Source organism: Rhyacophila brunnea, unplaced genomic scaffold, assembly GCF_057557595.1.
Source record: "Rhyacophila brunnea isolate RB1 unplaced genomic scaffold, BYU_Rbru_1.0 scaffold_40, whole genome shotgun sequence".
In the NCBI taxonomy this organism is placed as follows: Eukaryota; Metazoa; Arthropoda; class Insecta; order Trichoptera; family Rhyacophilidae; genus Rhyacophila; species Rhyacophila brunnea.
In genome coordinates this window covers 2,555,203-2,576,073 of record NW_028233069.1, presented here as the reverse complement: position 1 = coordinate 2,576,073, position 20,871 = coordinate 2,555,203, and positions in this window count along the sequence as shown.

Sequence of the window (20,871 nt, the reverse complement as noted above, 5' to 3'; positions counted from 1 at the left end):
ATATGTGTGTTTAAGACCTTAAAAAGATAAATATTTATTTTAATTTTATCTTAATAAACATTAGAAATAAAATATATTGCTATATTAGTTCTATACACTCATAAAGAATTGATAAATTTCAAAAAACAATATTTTATATGTAGCTATTCTCAATCCATATAGTGTTTATTGAATTTCTTCAAAATATAACTACTTTTAGATATAATTTCTGAAAATTTCACTATTGTTTCTTCATTTTTTATCATAAATATAATATCATATCGTATTCATCATATATAAGGTGTCTTGAACAATAAAAAGCATTTATATAAGAAGAATATATTTAATCGAAACAATAAAAATATTTCTTTGCCTTGTTTTTGTTGGTGTCTAATTCACTGAGTTACGTAAAAAGCATGAAATTTACAACGATTAACATATATTTAAATTTAGAAAACATGTATATTTTTGGATTTATGTATTTTAATTGTTTATTAAAATAAGTTGCAAAAAAATGCCATGCTTATATAATATAGAAATCAGATGCGTTAATATGAAATAACAAGCCAAAGATGTTTTGGCTGAAAAAACGGTAGGGTTTCTTGCTTTATAAAAATATAAAAAATATATAGAGGGTTTCGATCATAATCTTCGTAAAAAGCTGCGATAATAAATATTTTTTTTTTACGCTTCTTGCAATAAAATATATTGAAAAAAAGTCATATGATACATTATGGAATTTTAATCTAGACCAAAAAAAATCTATTAATTTATTTAATACCGTATTTTAAAATGATTGTATATTAGTACAATACCTTATAAAAAACCAAAATATTCGGAAATTTATCGTGTAGTAAATGTATCATTTCACATTGAATCCTATGAAATTACTTTTTTTATTCTGTGGAGTAAATTTTTTTAAGCTAAAAGATGAATAGTTAAGTATATTTTTTTTTAGAAATATAGATAAAATTTGCTATTTCGTATAATTTATCATAAATAAAAAAATAAGATTATGACTTTAAAGCGATAGAAATACTTTAATATCTTAGATTATTTGTAATAGATCACTTCAAATTTTATTTGCAAGTTATAATTTATAGGTATGATAAAATGATACTTGAACAAAAGCTTATTGTGAAAAATTCATTCACTTGATGTGAAATCATAGACTATATATAAAAAATAATTTTTTGCAGAACCATTATGCTAAGCCCCCAATTTATATAATACAAAAACAAAATAAATTTTAATATGTGATACAAAGCATCAATGTTAATTATTCAAATGTTCAAAACTTTATTCTACTTGTAAGTTACTTCTTCTTTCCTTTGGCGGCTTTATCACCTTTATCGCCTTTATCAGCACCAGGTGCAGGTTTGGTAGAACCTGGTTTTTCTGGCTTCTTTCCTGGTTTCTTACCAGCATCACCGCCAGCATTTCCCGAGACCCATGCCTGGTTTGTGCTAGTAGCTAGCATTACGACGCTCAATCCGGAAGGCAATGGAACAAGAACAATTATTTCGGGGTCTTTCAAATCGGCTTTTTCAACCAACTGCTTCTTACCTTTATGATACAAAAAGAATTCTTTTGACATGAGTGAACCCATTGCGACTACTACGGAGCTTTCAGTAACTTCCCCTGTCTTGAGAGCAGTTATTTGTTGAGTAAGGGCTGTAGCCTTGTCTTCTTCGGGTTTTGCTTCCTTATCCCCTTTGTCATCTTTACCACCTTTATCATCTTTTCCACCATCAGCTGGTTTTGGCTCTTCTGGATTCTCCTCTCCACCTTCTTCTGGCTTTATCTCTTCTGGTTTTTCACCACCTGCAGGTGTATCACCTGCTGATGCGATGCCTAAATTCATTATTGTCAATACTAATATTCTGAAAAGAACAATGGAAGATAGTAAAGAAACTTGCATGTTAAAATAAGCCAGAAAGTTTATATTTATAGTTTACTGAAACCCTTTAACAAAAAACAATCCATTAAGCTAATTTCTTGTATTTTTCTATTAGCTTACAAAATTTATCATATTTTAATTCATTCATAAATAACCTTTCAAAATACATTTCAAGAAATATTGGTTGGCTTAAAAACAAAATTATTTTTAAAGGTTTCATTTGTCTATTTCGTGCCAGAAAAGCCCAAGTCTATATATTGATTCAAAAAGCTCCTTAAAACCTTTTAAAAATAATTTTACTGCACAATTATGATAAACCGTAATTTTGTGTTTTTTACAAGGATAAATATTAATAAGTCAACTAAGATTGGCTTTATATACGAAATTTATACTATTTATTGAAAATAAAATCCAAAGTATTTTTATTGTAATCTTTGATATCCTCTTAAGAATTTTATGCTTGGTTATCTAAGCACAAATCAATGTATAATATTTACTGTATGTATCAGACATTAAATATAATTTTTTTTTAATTCGGGCTACCATTATAGTAATTCTATATTTGATGCTTTGATCAAATTAGAATATATTATTATTTCTCTTGTACATATATTTTGAATAGTATATATTCTCTTTTTATCTATGCCACCATATCAAGAATTTGGATTTAGTTTTACTCCCTTCATTAATATATTTGAATCTAGCCCTCTAAATGGCATACTTAAAATCTCTTAAGGTTACAGCCTCTCATTTAATCGGAAACAAAGAAAAGAAGAAGATAAAAAGCCATTTTGTTAATCATGTAATATTCGAAGACGACAAAATTTATAAATTGAACAAAACAAGAGAAAAAATAACATTTATAACAGAAAATGGGATTCCAATTTTATTCACCGTGGATGAGAATGTATATATCCCAACCATACAGTATCAGAAAATAAAAAACATAAATTCAATATTAAAAATATTTATTGACGAAGGCGCATTAAAGCCAATTGCTGGTGGTGCAAATGTTATGGCTCCAGGAATTTTCAAGTATAAGGAAATGGTAAAGGATAAATTTAATGTGAATGATGTGGTTTTTGTAGAGATAAATCAAGAGATTGTGGCTGTTGGCCTGGCACTTATGAGTTATCAAGATGTTATAAATGAACGAAAGGGGGTTGCTATCGAAATTCTACACAGGATTGATGACGCACTTTATAATATAAAGATATAAGCTTATAAGGAATAAATTATAAGTTTATAAGCATACGATATCAAAATGAAATTATAATTTTTATTTAATTTTTTAATTTCTGAACGTTATTTCTTGTTCTCCAAAATTTTTTGAATAAAATTATATTTATCAGATTTAAAAATATTTTCGAAATTAAGAAATTATTATTACTGTTGAATATAAAATCAAGGAAATATAGTGTTTATAAACATAAATTTTTCACTTTAATAATAATATTTAAGTGTATATTATATTTATGGTTTATCATTCGGCCATAAAGGTATTCTATGATAGAGTATGATTAGAAGCTTAACCCCCTTTTCGTTTTTATTTTGAAAGTTTAATAGGTGAAATCCTAAAAATAACTAATAAATTAAACACACCAATAACTTCACAAAAATCATCCGATCATTTAAGAGATCAATAGCATAAATTTAGAAGCGATAGAAGGTTTTATGCATCTAAAATGATTTTAACATATAAAAAAATTCGAGTTCATCGTGACTTTGTGAGCTAAATATTAATTTTTGTTGCATTTTTTTTTATTATTACACTCATTTATACCACCTCAATTCATAGACATACATCCAGATTGTGAGCTAAATATTAATTTTCGTTGCATTTTTTTTATTATTACACTCATTTTATCACTTCAATTCACAGAAATGCGCCCAGACTTATTGTATAATAAATTATCATTGATTTTTTTAGTTATCTTGTAACCGTATAATAATAACTTTATTCTAGTTATATATTTAACCTTAATTATATAAATTCGAGGTTGTAATTTTCTTAGTATAAAAAAATTGAATAAAAAAGCTTTATTTACCGAACAGAACTAGAAATATAACAGCATTTACGATAAAATATGAATATAAATTTTAAAAACCAAATTACATTCCAATTTAGCACGGTATTCTGGTTCATATGTTGAAAATATAATTAAAAAATTTGACAAAAAAACAAAAAATGAATTTTGTAATTTAAAAAAAAGTAGAAAAGATTTAAACTCTGGAGGTTCTCCAAAAATCGTTTTTAGGTATCTCATATACTCTATTATTCCTAAAAAAACACATAATCTATCACCAGTGATAGGTTTAAAAATGTACATTTCTTTGAAAATATTGTAATAAATAAGTCCAAAAAATGGCTTTGACGATTATGCAAATTTTTTTTTGGCATTTGCTCTAAATATGAAAAGGCATTTTCATATTGTGATATAAACGTAAATAAAACTAAATTTGTAAACCCTTTTGAAATTTAAAAAAGTCATTTTCTAACTTTATAATTTATAAATTTACTGTAAATTTTATTTTTAACAAAGAAAGGGTGTTCAGCCTATAAAAGTTTAAATTTGTGTTACTTATTACAGTTTTTATAGCTGAAATTGGATTTTTGTATGCCACATGGGTCAAACGACATGTATAAGTTTAACTACAATTCCATAATATGTTTATGTATGCTTATATTTTTTTAATTTATGTGGTTAATTGCGTTAATTTATATTTACATATCATTGTTAGGATACATATATACTAAAAATACCATCAGGTGTCATAAAATGTACACTTATTTATACTTGTTTTTAGAATATAAATAATAAAACATAATTATTATATATATTAAAAATTCGCGTTATTTTCCCCCCAAGAATACATAATCGAGCATGCGGTTTTCATCTGGAATTTTTATGGTATTTTTTAACCCTTAAAAAAACACATATGAATTTTTATTTAATATTGGCGTTTCATAATATAATTTTATGACTTAAATCTCCACTAAGCGTAAGGCGAAATGATACCATATATAATATAAATTAAACTACCAAAAATAGACACGAAAAATTTGATTTTAATGATGTAATATTAATTGGAATTTTTCTGTCGGTTTTAATTGATAAATTAAAATACGAAATCAATAATTTTTATAATTATATTTGATTTTAAATATTACATGCTTTTATTAAAATACAGATGTATCAGCCAAAAATTGTACTTTCAGAAAAATACTAGTTATTTTTGTTATTTTATATTAAAATATTCTAAGATCTTAAATAAAACAACGATGTAACGTTATTTATAAGAAAATTACAATTATATAATATTTTTCTTGTGTTTTTGATGATCTTTTCGGATGGATTATAGCTTATTAAATATCTCTTTCAATGAATCAAAATAAAAGATTATTTGATGCAAACATACTTATTATTGGTTTTTAGACACCCCCGAAAATATAATTTTAAGATGAATAAGAGGCAAAAAAAATTGCTTTGCTTTTTTTATTCATGATTCTAATTTATCTTATATAATTGTTTTTCCATCTATATACCGGCAAGAAATATAAAAGTAAATGCATAACGTAATATTATATGTGAAAAAGATCTACGACTAAAGATTAATATATTAAAACCCTAAATGCTATAAATGCAGATCAAGTCGATTTTTTATACTATTGTGTGCTCATTAATGATATCTATAGGCTATCAATAAATATAATATCTAACAATTTTACATTTTTATGTTTATCTAAACAAGTTTCTGGATTGCATTTATGTCGTTCAAATTTTCAAATTAAGAGCATAAAACGAATACAAAAGCTCTATAAAATATGAAAAAAAAATATTTTTGATTAAAAAAACCAAAAATAAGTGGCAAACAGCATAATTCTAATTTTACTTTCGCTTTTTTAAGATAAAAACGAGCGTTTCGAAATTTCAAAATTGACTTGTAAAACGGCATATTACTAAAAATAATTTAAGAACGAAGGATTTTTTTTTAAGAAAAAATGTCCGCTATTACTTTTTTAAAATTTATTTTTTTGGAAGAATTAATGTATAAAAAAACCATAAGGAATAAATTAATGCTTAGTTCGTCTTAAAATATATATATATGTGCATATTATAAAGTCATTTTTTCGAAATATTTTTGTTCCTAGAAACATTCTACTGGTAAAAAGTGACTTTCAAATTAAAAATAGACAAAATAAACAAGTAAATGATATTATAAACACAAATATAATAAATAAATTTATGAATATATACAATAAAATTGTTAAGGTTAGGTTTGAGCATAGAGGTATCTACTATATTTTTGAGTGTAAGTTTTCCTAGACTTTTATCATACTTATAAAATTGGAAAATAATTTCTTTGAAATGCAAGAAAGAATTTATCGATACACCAAACTATTTCTAATAATAAAACAATCCGATAAAAACATGACAAAATATTATTTAGTCATTTGTTCTGAATGGTTCATGAAAAACTTTTAACTAAATAACAAGACCATATTCTCGACACCTCAGTTCTAAGAAATACAACTACAATTACCAAATTACACTTTTTTGGATAATTAAAACATCTTTTTATAATTAGATACATTTCATGAAATATTTTTACTGAATTTATAAACTAAAAAGTTGCGAGTTTAAGGAATTAGATCAAAGTTATATCGTTTTTAACAATGATTCTTTAAAGTGTATTTTATTATAAGACATGTATTTTATCTTATCTATAAACATACGAATGTAAAGCAGTGCTATGCTAGGCATGAAATAGATTGATTTAGTAGATAAAAAAAGGTAGAATGTATAAATTTATGTTGTTAAAATAAAAATAGTAACAAAAATGTGTGCTATAGAAATAAAACATAGGTGAACATAAATATACAAATACTATAAAAGCAAATGATCTTTTGCGTTTTAAAGATTGTAGTTCATTTATAAATTGATTAAATTTTAATATGTAAGAAGATTTTATAAGTAGAGTAATCCCACCTTGAAGTTTCTTAATAAGAATTATTTGTACAAAAATTCAAAAAACTGGTATATAGATAATCATGGGATATTTTAAAAAATAGAAAAGTTTAGTTTCGCTTCTATTACTAAAAATATTATGTAATTCGCTTTTATTTAAAATCCCAGCCTTTTAATATGTTATCTTAAATACATTATTAAAATATTCGAAGAATCAAAAGAAAGTAGAAGCTTTTATACATTAGTTTTATTGCCTGCAAATAATATTTTCTAAGGTTATAACTTCAGGAAGAATACGCTATATTATAAATGTTTAATACGTGTATTTTATATCATCCAGGTGCCCAGAAGTGATTAAAAAAGTATATAAAAGCCAAGAAAAAATGTGTATTTTCAAAAAAACAACAAATTACATTTTCAGCATTCAGAATGTGTAAAGACAGTGCATGATCCTCATTTTGGCATAAAATTTAGCAAAATATTTATCTTACACCTTAATCTAAAATCGAATAAGTTATAATTAAATAAGCCAATCAAATTTCCTGATATATGAAAAATTTACATAATTTTATAGATTTCACAGTTGTTTATATTATATTCGGTTTTCTAAATTTTCAAAAATCACCTAAACCTGTGCATATTATTATAGTGATAATAAATCAACGTTGTTTTTTATCAACATAATAGATTAAAAATCACAATTATTTATGTTGTAAAGAACAACACATAAGATCTAATTTTTTTTTAAATTTATAGTTTATAAGAACACAAATTTTTTCTTTAAAACATACAAATCGGCAAGAATTTTTTTTGTGCATAAAAATGCAAATTTTTATTCGGCTTTTTGTGGATCAGAAATAAAAATTTATTATTTTTAGATATAAAAAATATCTTGATTTTATTTGACTTCTTTTTTCATTCTTTTAATTTTTTCTATTACTCTATCTCTTTCATTTGCCAAGTAAACAGGAACATCCATCCAGATTACTAAATTCCCGTTGCTTTTTTCGTGCATAGTTTCTAAAATTAATTCGTCACTCGATAATAATATCCCATTAATTAGTGAATCTTCATCCTTGATTTCTGCTGCACGCATTTTGAATGCGATTATTAGAGATTCTATCATAGTTTTTTCTAAATTGATCAGATGGTGTTCTGAATCTTGAAGCGTAAGTTCACCCATACTTTCTAAAATATTTTCATAAGGAGATGAATTTTCTTTTGATTTTTTCGTTTCACTGTTATTCATGATAGGGATACTGTTGATTGATTTATTTTCACTAGAATTATGTTTTTTTTAGTATATTGATTTACGATGTATCTATTAATTTATTGGATAATTTATTTCAAATATAATTCAATATTTTTCATAATTAAATGGGGAATTACAAGTATTTATGGATATATTTTAGAAATAAAAATAAAATTGCAATTTTTTCATTAACCGTTATTTCTAAAATGGCGAACTTGGATTTATTTATTTTGATAATATTTCTAATATGTTAGTTAGTTTTTATCAGCCGAAGTTTATTTTGAAATATCAAGCACAAGTGCTGGTTCACACATATAAAAAGATCCACTACAATTCTTTAAATAAAATTTCAGCTAAAGGTTTCTAATTAGGGATAAAAAACTTGCTTGATAAATGTTTATTACTGTTTATAATGACTTAGACTCCTTTTTTTTTGTCTTTAGATAATTTTCCATTATTTATCAATTTAATATATTGGTAAATTTTGCACATTTTAGGAAAAAACATAAGACATGTGATTTAATCATTACGAAACGTATTTTAAAGGCACAAAAATTTTTAGAATGATTATTTAAGAATATTAAATTATGTGGAGGATATTTTAAAATTCAAATTTGGTGAAAAATTTCTATAATTTTGTGTACATGGATTCTTTTAGAAAATACATAATTATATGAACTAATCGTCGATTTATTTACGTGGTATTATATAAAAATAATATTGAAAACCAAAATTCTTAACATCAGAATACTATGAAATTATATGAATAATGCATTAAATCTACACAAAAGTCCAAGATACACCAATTTTTGCGTTTTAAACTTTTTATTTAAGTAATTTAAAGCAAAAAACTACATTTAAAAGTTCTAAAACAAAAAAACGCTTTGGGTGTGTTTTTCTACTATTTTATAGCATAGCAAACTTTTTGTATAAATTGAAGCGAAGATTCTTTCAAGCTGACTTTATGATACTTAAGGAATTCAGCAGCTTTCTAATATGTGAGCTGCCAGTGAATCGTTGTGTAGATGCTTCTTCGATGCTTAAATATTTGGAAATCAATGTTCACCAATTTTTTTGAACTTCATTAGAAAAAAATAGTGAGCCCTTGTAGTAGTAGTGTTAATCAATCTAAATTGGTATAACGATAAATTTCACTGGGAAGAAATTTTGACATCGTTTGGGTATATGCTATGGCAAAACTCTGTATGAAAGAGTATGTGAAATAAACTTAGTCGTAAAAAAAGATATGCTAATGTTTTGTAAAGTTATATCAAGGTACATTAATCTTGATAAAAAAAGATACACTGAATGTTGGAATGGAAGTAGTCAATGTGCAATGATTAGTTTTAATCATGCTGGGTTAAATCAAGATCACCAGTTTTCAACTCACTGAAAATACCTACCATTATACTTGAAAAAAAAGTTTAAACTAAATTATTTTTTTATTAAAAATGCCGTAAACAGCACTATATTGGTATATATTGGGTGTTTCTTTATTTTATTGTACCCTTGATTTTCTATCGACAGCATTTTTATTAAAAATTTACTGTAGCTCTATCTGAATAAAATTGAAGCTTTATTTATTTAGCCTCTTTTCTAACATTAAAAGCTATTCTTTAATAAAAAAATTGACAATATTTAGCACCCAAGTCTTTTGCTTATTCAAATTTTTTTATAAGCAAAAAAATCAGCATTCAAATTACTGTAGATATGCCGTACATTAACCATAAATTATGTACAAAATAAAAACTTTTCAATAATTTCAATGATCTTTATTTTTTTTTGTTAAATATAAATTATGATGAAATGGGGATTCAATACCATTGTTTTATCTGGAATTAAAACCCTTAGTGTAATTTATTTCAATATAAAAAATAAATGTTGTGATTTCTTAAGTTTTCTACAGTTATAATATATTTTTTTTTGTGCTAGTTGCAACATATTATATGAACTAATAATGCATATATTGTTTTTTATAAAAGGATCTAGATAGCACATGAAAAATAAATCTTTATGATTCATGTATAAAAAGTAATTCGTGCTCAAAAATATAGTGCCGCAAAAATAAAAATCTAAATTACTCAATGATTAATATTTGAATATAAAAATATTGGATTCAAGGTTAATCAAATCCTAAAACTAGCTTGACATCATGTTACATCCCCATTATAGCTACAAATTTGGTTACTACATTATATTTATACTCCAGAAATGATAAAAAACTTTTATAGATATTAAGAATTTATTATTTATACGGTTTTTTGAATATTTAATATCAAAACTAATACGATTTTACTTTCTCATGTATTTACAAGTTTATCATATTTTTTGTAATATTTAAATTGGTTTCGGGGTTGTTTTATGCTTTTTACTGCTTTACAAAAGGTATATTTTGGTTAACTCACTAATGCGGGCCATTTTTAGAATTCCTTTGGTCATATTTATATAAAACTTTCTAACATTGTAAAATTAAAATTTTTCTTATGATTACAATGTATTTTTTTCCAGCTGCAACATATATTTTATATAATTATAATATCAAATAAAAATTTATAAATATTAAGAAATTCATATCGACAGCATTAAATATTTGTGTTTTACAAAATACTCTGCTAAATAATTTGAATTTTATTATAGATTTAAATATTAAGCAATGAAATCTGTAAACTATCTTAGAATTTATGCTGCAAGTTTTATCTCTTTTCACATATAAATAGAAATAGATGCTTAAAAGTAAGAAACTCGCCTCAAATAATGAAATTATAAGTGATTTTTCTGTCGGCATTGTAATATTTATGCTCTGTTTTTGTATTAATAACCACATTGAAGAATAGAAATCTATCAAAAGATATTATCTGTGTTTATTTGGTCAAAACCTAAATATTTTAAATTATTAAAAAAATTATTTTTAGACATTTGTGGTTCCATAATATTTTAACCAATTTCTCATTACGAAATATAGAAAAGTATTTCATAAAATAGCTCAAATCATATTAAATATACTAAAATTCAATCATGTGGCTCAATATACGATACAAAAAATAAGAAGACATGTTTTTATATACTATCGAAAAAGATTTTGTGGTATTAATTTTATATTAAAAATGATAGTTTAACCGTAAAAAATTACGTTTTTATGAAATATTATAGGTCTTTTGTGTTTATTCATCACTTTGAGCCTCTTGTGGTTCGACAATAAAATATTGATAAATTACAAAATCAATGACAACACTTCATTATATTCGTATTGAAAATATTAATTAGGCCTTAACAAATTTCAGGAATTAAAAAAGCAATTTAGTTTTAAAGAGAGATGGCAAGTTTATTCGAAACAGCATATTTCGTATTATGTTGCAAAATAAATTGAAATATACAGCTTTACTTGGTCTGATTCTCATTCCGAAGATAATCCGATCATTTAAGAGCAAGTAATATGCTTTTAATTTCGAAAATTGTGTTCAACTTGTATATATTACAAAATTTATAATTAGAAAACAGCATCAGGGTAAAAATATATACGAATCCTCTAATTAATTTGAAATAAAATAAATATGATATTTGTTGCGGTTTATAGACATGAATATCTCTGTTGGTATATTCAGCAGAAATTCTTAGATTTCAGGTAATATTTAAATAATAAAATTAAAAAAAATCTGCGTATATTTATTATTTGTAATGTGTTTTGCTATTTGATAAATTACTATCTATCAGTGTGAATAAAAACAGTGTAATAACAGTTATTATATTCTGTTATGGGGAAGCAGCGTTCTTTAATTATCATCCTTAGATCTTAAAATACTCTTATACACATCTGTTTTTGTCATGGCCAAATTTTTAAACCATTGCGATGTTATTAACGCTTTTTTAGTTGTTTCTAGCGTAAATTTTCACTTTATTCAGAGGTCATAATTGCATATAACATCCGTTTTTAATGTAGCTGATAAAATTTTTTCTAAAAGTCCCCTTTTATGATCTTTATTAAGTCTTTCATTTAAATTTAGTTGAATATCCATCTTTTGGGCATATGCCGTGCGTTAGATTTTGCTTCTCAATAAACCCACATTTTTTTATTGATGCCTGTATATTGCTGGTAGATGAGTTTAATATGTATTTTTTTTGTGATTCATGACATGCGTGTGCCGGAACGTTTCAGTCTTATCTATTGTAAATAAGTTAAAGAATAAAAAACCTCTTATTTTACATATAAGAGAAAGAAATAAAAACCTTTTATTTTAAATATAAGTCAAGAAATAAAAACCTTTTATTTACATATAAGTTAAAGAAATAAAAACCTTTTATTTTAAATATAAGTTAAAGAATGAATAAAAGCCTGTTATTTTACATATAAGTAAAAGAAATAAAAACCTATTATTTTACGTATTTGAAAAAGAACAAAAAGCCTCTATTTTACATATAAGAAAATGAATAAAAAGCTTTTATTTTAAATATAAGTTAAAGAATAAAAGACCACGAATTTTACATATAAGTTAAAGAAATAAAAACATTTTATTTTAAATATAAGTTAAATAATAAAAAAAACTAGTATTTACATATAAGTTAAAGAAGAAAACCCCATTTTTTTTACAATAGGTATAAATATGGTTATATAGATAGATATTAAGAAAATTCCAAACTTCTTATATGCAGAATCGAAGTAAAAATTCAAGCTTATTTAATTATTTCAAACTTAGCATTGCTCCAAATATTGATGAATTAACCTTTTCGAATTTTTTTAATATACAATCATCGTTTAAACAGATATGATGATTTTTATCTTTTATTTCTTGGTTTAGTAAACTATCTTTTTGCAATGGTATTCTTCTCTGTAAATAAAATAAATACGAATATTTTATGTTCAATATTTTCTAAAATTACATATGATTTTACTTGAAAAGTCGTTTTTTATATTCCAGAATGTTGAAATTTATATTTTTTTTGTGTGGAAAGAACATCTAAATAGAAGATTGCATGCTACGTACGAATACAGTAATTAAAGTTGAGCCTATAATCGTACAATTGCGAAAAATATTGTTTGTTCTTTCATATATAATGTAAAAAAGTGAAGCCTATTTAATAATAAGAAATTGTGAAAACTATATATTCTCATATACGATTGCCTTCATTTACAAAAAATTGCCTTTAGTAATGAAAACCTTGGTGGGGAAAATCAACGGATAATCAGTATGCTAAATATATAAATTCAGGTCTATATAGTTTGCCACGAAATGTATTTTGTAATGCTATAAAAAGGTTTTACCGTATATTTGTATATTTTGCTGGTTTTTTCTTCGTATACAGGGCTCATAATATTTATAATTTTTAGATTAATATTTTTTGAATTGCATTTAAGAAGACCACAAAAAATTAATAATGTCCTATTTATTTCTAAAGTAAGCAAACAAGGTTTTTTCGATTGCCGTAAGTAAGACTATGATCTTTTTATAATAAATGTGTAATTTAACAGTGTTAAAAAACTTTTAATGCTTCTTTATATTCAGTGACTGTCAATCGATGAGGTGTATATTTATCCGATTCCAATTTGTGTTTTTTGCCCTAAAATTAAGCTTGAAAAATTCCTTCAATATTAAATTAATATACGCAAAAATCGTGATTTTTATGTTAAAAATAATTATCGACATCACTTATATATTAGTATTAAAAAAAGAGAGCGGTAGATAAGGTGATCCAAGGCAATAAGAGATAGCCAAAGGAGTAGCTAGATGACTAGCTAGAAAATAATCAATTTAAACTTAAAAAAGAAAAATACAGAAATAATAGTAAAATTATTAACCCATGTTTATCAACTTTAAAAATAATAAAATATTTTTTTAAATACATATATTCTTTTTTATTCATTATCTTCTGCTGGTTTTTCTTCCTTTACTTCTTCAAAATTACATTTTTCTTTGCTTTCTTTTGCTTTTTTTTTGCGATTTTTTATTTTTTTTTTGTCATCTTTTTTCTTGTCATCTTCTTCTTTGTCAGCATATTTTCCATCGTGAATTCCTTCAAAATCTTCATGCAATATAAAATTTTTCTTTGTAATTGTAATATTTTCAATAAAAATATAGTTAGCAGGCACTTTACATTCCTTCAAAACACAGTTATCGATTATTATTGCCGAAAAACCTATTATACAATTATCAATAACACAATTAGATCCAATTTTGGCGCCGTCCATGATAATAGAATGTGTGATTTTACTGTTGTTTCCGATCGATACATTATTTCCAACAATTGTATCGTTTATATCGACATCGTCTTCAAATTTGAAATTAGTGCCCACTACTGTTTTTTTAAAGTCTTTTCCGTCTTGAAAAGAGACTCTTGGTTTAGTTGGGCTTTTAAATTCTGAGCACTGTTCACATGATCCTAGAGTCCATTTAGTAAACTGCATTTCCAATTTCAATACATAATTAGCATTGGTGTAGTCACTAAAGCTACTTATTTGATTGATTCTTGTTTGTGGGATAAATATTTTAACCGGTTTAGTTTTTCTATACAAGTTAATAATTTGTGGAAGTATTAAAGATTTAAATGAATATCCTTCAAATTCAAGGTCTAAAACTTCCTTTTTAAAAATATAGAACTGCAATGGCTCAACACCTATTTTAAAGCAGCATCGTTCATGTTCATTCATAAGCGAATACATAACAGAAGATGATTTTCCGTTCACCAATCCGTAATATAAAAGGTCGTTTTCATTCTGTACAATTAATTCGCTTTCATCCGCTTTATCACCAAAAACAGCTAAAAAATCCACATCTTTTGAATATTCATTGGCAAGAGTTGATGCCTCCAAATCAGTTACAAAATCACCTTTAAAAACCACAATATCATCACCCAACATATCCTTAATGTTTTTCAAAACAACAAACGTTCCTTCATAATCTTTTACTGTAATTATTTTAATTTGATCCATATCGATAATTTTTTCGATTATGTCCTTGTATTCTTTCAAAACTACAATGTAGATTTCGGATGAAATCGGACGGATCCACTTTATATTTATGTTTAGGAGACACTCGTTTACTATTGGAAGCATGAATTTTGGTGATTTTTTTGTTATAAATGGTGATAGATCATTTCCTGGTCCAAGCACAATTACTGTTGTAAATTTCTTCATTTTTCTAGGGCTTCTTTTTTTGAAACTTTTTGTTAAGTATTGGTCAAATTTAAAACACCAATTTAAATAGAAATAATTTTTTTTGATGTTTTGAAATTTTGATATCTTTTTTTAATTGTCAAATTCTTTCAATCATTTAGTCCTAAAAAAGACAATAGAAATTAAATTTAATTTTAGGATTCATTTATGGAAAGCCATATTCAGTAAATCAATGATGTGATCTTTTTTAATTTGGTAATAGTAAGGAATGCGGCAAGAATTTATATTTTTTTATAATAGTTGAAATGGCACATGCCCATAAATTTGAACAGTAAAATTATTTCTATTAATTGACAAACTTTTCAATCTATTTAGCTTCTCCTGGAAAATAATTGATAGCATACGACATAAGACATCTATTTCAGAAAAGCTATTGTCGGGACATCCAAAAAACATTAGATTTCTGTTGGTTCAATTTGTGAATATCACTAGAACTAATACCTATCATAAGTTATAATTAAAATTGAGAATATCATCAGAACCAATGCCTATTCTAAATTATAATTAAATTTAAGAATATCATCAGAATCAATGCCTATTATAAAATTTATTTTAATTATAGAAGATCACTAGAACCAATGTCTATTAAAAGTTAAAGTTTAATTTGAGCATGTCATCAGACACAATGTCTATTCTAAGTTATAATTAAAATTGAGAATATCATCAGAACCAATGCCTATTCTAAATTATAATTAAATTGGATAATATCACTAGAGCTAATGCCTATTATAAAATATAATTTAATTTTAGAAGATCACTAGAGCCAATGTCTATTAAAAGTTAAAGTTTAATTTGAGCATATCATCAGACACAATGTCTATTCTAAGTTATAATTAAAATTGAGAATATCATCAGAACCAATGTCTATTCTAAGTTATAATTAAAATTGGATAATATCACTAGAGCTAATGCCTATTATAAAATATAATTTAATTTTAGAAGATCACTAGAACTAATGCCTATTATAAAATATAATTTAATTTTAGAATATCACTAGAGCCAATGTCTATTAAAAGTTAAAGTTTAATTTGAGCATATCATCAGACACAATGTCTATTCTAAATTATAATTAAATTTAAGAATATCATCAGAATCAATGTCTATTATAAAATATTATTTAATTGGACTCATCATCAGGCCAATGCCTATTATAGGTTATAATTAAATTTAAAAGCATAATTCAATTATTCTTTAGCTTCATATATAAATGTCTGTTGAAATTAAGTGTGACTGTGTTATAACCGAATGTCATCTTCTTTAAATTTTTGAAGGATACATTATAAAATATAGATTCTCATTAAGCTATATTTTAGTTTCCGTAGCAAATTTTATTTAAGTATTCTAGCAAAAAATTAATATGTGATAATATCATATTAATAGAAATAACAAGATAAATTTAGGAAAATATGATTGACTAGAAAATGGAATTTTCCTGATTTACAAATGCTGAATACGAATAGTATCACATGCCATAATACGAGATTATTTGTTATAAAAAGCCTTTAGTCGTATTTAAAGAGTTTTTAATGTCAATGGGAGGGGAGTAATTGCAAAAACAATAGGTTTGAGGAATGTATTTAATATTGGTAAAACGGGGTGTGATTGGAGGAAGTAATATAAGGTTAAAAAAATTTGTATCAATAAGCATTATTAGTAGATAAAAGTCATAAGGAATGTAAAGTGCAGGAGTAATTGATGGTGGATGAAGACACATGAATTAATTTACCGCAAAGAAGGTTTTAGGAGCTTAAAGAAGTATAAATATGGAACGCTTTATATTACTATCAAAATTTTCTTAGTTTAAAAAAAAAGTAATAAGATAACCAAGTCTAAAATAAATTTGTATTTTAAGAATCTATTTATACTGTATTTATAACAGAGCATTTAATTTAATAATTTATACCTGAGGATTAAATTCTTAAACAAGTTTTCTTCTTTAAAATTTGATTTTCTGGCATTTTACATCGTTTTAGTGCTCGGTTTTTCTTTTTTGTCTAAGGGACTTTGAATTTATTTTCAATATTTATAAGCAACTACACCACATGAAATAGTGTTCAATATTCTGTAGTTTGTGTATTTGATAAAATATATTTAAAAGAAAGAATGCTTATCTTAAAAATAATATGATCATATCTTCTCTTTCAAAATAATATATCAATCAAACGTCATTTCTTTCAAAATTTCCAGCCATACCATAAAATACAATCATGGATCAAAATTTCAGAATGAATGAACTTTCGAAAAGTCTTGAGATTATAAGTTATTATTATATCACAATAAATTAATTGATTTTTTTTCATATACATTATTGCGAACACAACGAATTTTTTCGATCGAGTTTTCAATCTTTTTTTACTATGTCAAAGATTTTTAGGTGTTTTTTGATCAGAATAAGTTTTATGACAATATTTTCGTCATATTAAAAAAATAAATTTCGAATATTCGGTTAATTATAATTGAAAAACTTGCCATTAAAGAAATTACAATCTATATTTTTTTGTAATCTCTAATTATTCCAATACATTCGGCTCGTAATAGAAATGAATATTTTCTTATCGATGATAATAACATGTTGAATTTTTTATTTCATTATCATCTTTCATAATTTAGTGTTTCTTCACGTTTATATTTTTATTGAAAGTGTATACAAATTCAAAGAATTTACTCTTTTTATCTTCATTTAAGCAAGTTCGCCTTTTACTATAGGAACAATTGCTCAGCTGCTGCATCTGCTTGTGAGAATCCCTCAGTCCAATAAATTCAAAAATAAATATTTAATATTATAATTTCATAGAAAATACATGATATTAACCTCCTCATGTATTTTGATGGTTTACCTATTAAATATGATGAATAAACACTTTAAATAAATTTTCTAGATACTAGCATTATCTCTTGGTTATGAATATAATGCACTATTAATCAGAACAAATTATTTATATGTTTAAAATAATTTTCAATTTAATTCTTTTACATTTTAAAATTTCGTCAACAATTTTTATATTTTGAAGGCATACTATTTATATAGGTGAAAAATCATTCAAAATTTGTAATAAAATTTAAACTCAATAAATTATACAAATATTATTAATAATATAAGGCATTGCATGAAATTTTCGGTTATAGCAGGTATTTTAAAGAAAATTTAAACATGTAACTCCATATAAAAACTCAAATATAATTTTTTAGTGCATATTTAACTTATAATATTCGTTAATTTCTAACAAAATACGCTTAGTATTTTTAAATTCGAGCAATAGGAATATGTATGAGCATAATTGTTTGAAAAAAATGGCTTTGCTATTAACACGGGAAATTCAAAAATATTTTTGAATTCTAGGCCCCAATTTACGATTTAAAAGCAATTTAATTCTCGTTTTTATATGCCTATATTGTTACATAACCTAATGTTTGGATCCATAGTAAAATACTCAAGAATTACTGAAATATATAAGGCAATTAAACTTTAAAATAAATTTATGGTCAAATTTAGGGTGGTATAAGTAAAAATTCAACGTTTTTAAAAAAAGTAGTCGCGGGTTCATCACCCTCCCTTCCCACAAATTTGGCATATAAATTTAATCTAGACAAAAATAGCTAAATGAGGCGGTCAGTGATAAAGCATTGACAAGCCCTGATAAACAAGAGGTTGCTGACTAAGCCCTTTAAATGTGCCTCGAGAATGGGAAAAATTCCTACACCGTTCAACAAGAATATTGGTAAGTGTATAGTGCGGTTGTGCTTGTATTTATACCTTAACGATGAACAGTATACAGAATTTCATTCCCTCCGCATAATGACTGCCATCTATGAGAAGGGGCCCAATCCACGGTGATTACGGGTGACAAGAAGTGCTGGAGGAGTCCCATAAAGAGATGCAGCAGTTAAGCAATTATTCCTATAAATATAAAGCGAACTATGCAAAATTAATAGAATTAAACATAAAAAACAATTAGTTCGATTAAGCATATAGAAACATTATAGCTTAAGAGAGGAGAAAAAAGCCGAAAGTATTAATATGCTTTGCGCACGAGAGATCAAGAAAGCTGTGTTTGAGAACAAAAACTAAAATTATTACGGATAATTTAGCCCTAAAGTAAATAAATTATTAAAAAAATTATCTATTTATTTAAATACAAGACACTGGAACTCATCTCGTTTGAGAGATGAAGAACAGTTGATGAAGATTGATCTTGGGAAGGTCACAAAAGATGCATCAAGGAGTTGTGCAATGTTCCCAATGGACTGACCACGTCCAAATAGATTTAAATAAACTTAAGCCGTATATAAACAACAAAATATTTAAAATAATATTCATTCTATACTTTACCTGAACTAGTGAGAACCGGTATTCGTAATCTAACTTCTTTATTATAATACCAGTCTTTTAAAGGATAATGTGGCAATTTATGCGTTATCACAGGAAAATGATTTTTTTAATATATTGAAATGATATTTTATGGTGCATACAGACAATAAAAAATTTTAGAAGATTAAAATCTGTATATTTTCATAGAAAATTAAGGTAGATTAATAATGACATTCTAATCAGCAAATATATATATATTTCACGTTTTAAAGTCAATTTTTTTTGACAAAAAACATTAGACTATTTTGTATTTATGATAGTTAGTCGAGAAAAAATGTTTTATATGCTACGCCAACTTTTGATTGACAAGCATCACAGCAAAGAAGATTAATAAACATGTAATCTGTAGGTTTTGATAATCACACTCAAATAAAACACCAAATATATAAACAATGATCTTTTAGTGTTAAATACGTGATGCATAACGTCTTTTCTCAGTAAATTAAAGCCAAAAAAGATTAAGTAAATTAAGCTGGAGTTTCATGAAAGAATTATTTTTATTTAATTGTGAGCCCCGAAAATTTAATCTAAAATGTTAAAAGAATATGAAAAAAGTGTGTTTTTTAAAATTTGAAAATACAGTGGTTTGCGGTCGTACTTGGTTTCATTTGGAATCTCAAATGGCACATATTTCACAATATAATAAAAAATAATGAATATGGTTTTATAACTATAGATTTTCCATTATTTCTTAAGAGTTAATTTATGGTTTGTTATTTTTAATTTAAAATTAATGATTTAATCTTCATTGGGATATTTCCGTAGCTTCATCATTTAATTTTGTATTATTCAATTACTTAATTTTCTAATTATTAAATTCAATGAACAATGTTTAAAATTTATGTATATTCAAAATACACAGAATAGGCGCACCAAAATTTTTTTTATTGGCTATTATCATGCATATTCAGATTAATAAAAATATGTTTGAACTTAATATCTTAGGAGAAAATATTATTATAATCTATTTTCAAGAAACTTGTACTCATCTCATATTTGTGAGAATAAGAGCAGTTGAGGAAGTAGATCAGGGGAAGGTGTCAAAATATGTATCAAGGTGTTGTGCAATGTTCTCAATGGGCTGACTACATCACAATAGATGGAATTCATAAAAGAAATGTAACCCATAAAAAAATTATTATTTATTATAATCAATTACTAAAAAGTAAAATTTTTATTTATGGTTTAATTGGATTTTTAGCTTTTTATAGCTGTTCAAGCAAAATATTGATCGCT